This window comes from Tigriopus californicus, chromosome 2 (genome assembly GCF_007210705.1).
Source record: "Tigriopus californicus strain San Diego chromosome 2, Tcal_SD_v2.1, whole genome shotgun sequence".
Lineage (NCBI taxonomy): Eukaryota > Metazoa > Arthropoda > Copepoda > Harpacticoida > Harpacticidae > Tigriopus > Tigriopus californicus.
Window position 1 is genome coordinate 9,008,914 of NC_081441.1, and position 1,745 is coordinate 9,010,658.

Consider the following 1,745-nt stretch of genomic DNA (forward strand, 5'->3'; position numbering starts at 1 on the left):
GGCAACACGCGAACAATTCGCTGGAGGTGAATAACGAAACTATTAGTTGCGTCGAAAAGCAGACTCGGAAACAACGATTTAAGTGCAATTTTAGCATCCCTCTTCAAATCATTGCGGTCATTGGTCGGCATAAGGACAGGTTATATACTTTATCTCAATTGAGCGATTGGATTACAAATGACTCTCTCCCAAAGCTCACGACATCGCTGAAACACAAAATGAATTAACTGATTCTCTAACCTAACGAACATCAATTACTGAAATTGCCCCCAGAGAGCTACCTTATTCAATCTGTGCAGGGTTATTTAGTGGTTTGTCAAATGAATAGCATCGATGATTATACTTTACTGGATCTTAAACTACCCCCCCATCATTTCTGCCATGTTATTTTTTCGCCAACCGTTTATTAATGAAGCATTACCTATATTTACTTTGACGTGATACATAACCTGCTCAAACAGTTATCTGCCAATCAGGGAGTGTGAGTGATGAAAACAAGCGAATAAACTGCCTAGTGCTTATGTCCGCTTCGCCTAGCCTCACCATTACTACGGTTACTGGAGGGACAAAGCCCTCTTCAGGGTTCGCTTTTGCCAGTGGTGCCACCACAGCTCCAAGACGAGTTCCATAACCACAGCATCCATAGGGCCAGCCTTTGGCGAAACTTTGGCCTCAAAGACGTCCCGTCATCCGTTGGCGTTGGAGCAACACCGACCGTCTTTGGAGGTGAGTCTGCTGTTAAAAGGAAGTGCCAAAGGTACTGGAGAAACTTCGGTTTTCGGTGGTACCAGTACCTCGAAAGAGTCTGCTCTCAAAAGTGCTGCTCCGTCGTCTGTTTTGGGGGCCCTCCAAATGGTTCTATTGCAAGTGTTGCTTCAACCACAAGTTCCACACCGTCTATATTTGGAGCAACAACATCGAGTGCAAAGTCCATTTTTGGAGCAACCCCTGCCTCCACTTCGTCTTCTAGCATATTTGGGGGCGGGGCAACAACTGCAAATAACTCGTCGGTGTTTGGGGTGGAGTAGGAACCTCAAGTATTGGAAAAGGATCTGTCTTTGGATGCCCACAAGTGCCCCTACTGCCAGCGCTGTCACACCGGTAACTTGACAGCATCCACTTAATCTTTTGGCGGATCAAACCCAAGTTCAGAGTCTAAATTTGGTGGCAGCGATGCTAAAGCTCCAGCCACAAGTTTTGGAACGAATGTGTCCTCTGGCGCAAAATCAGTTTTTGAAAGCACTACCTCACCACATCTTCCTCGATCTTTTGGTGGCACAGTGACGTCTACGACAGCTCCAGCTTTTGGATATCAGACAACTGGAGCTCCACATTTGGAACTCAAACGTTATCAGCTTCAGGTTTGGCTCCAACTACAAAAACTAATGCATTTGGAACTCCAGCCTCTTCCCCTCCAACTTTCGGAACTCCGACGACAGCAGCGCCAGCTTTTGGTTCAGTATTTGGAACAGTTTCTACTGCCTTCTTCAGGATCTGTCTTTGGAGGCACAAGTTTCGACCACATCCGTTTTTTGGCGGATCGACATCCGTCTTTGGAACCAATACGCCGTCAAGTACAAGTTCTGGTCAGTGTTTGGTGGAGCACCAAATACTGATCTGGTTCGATCTTCGGCGGTGCCACACAAGCTGCCTCGCCTTTGGAACAAGTACTGCTCCAACTAGTGCCACTGGAAGAATTGCTTCATCTTTTGGTTTTCTCTCGTTTGGAAGTACTGCAACGACTG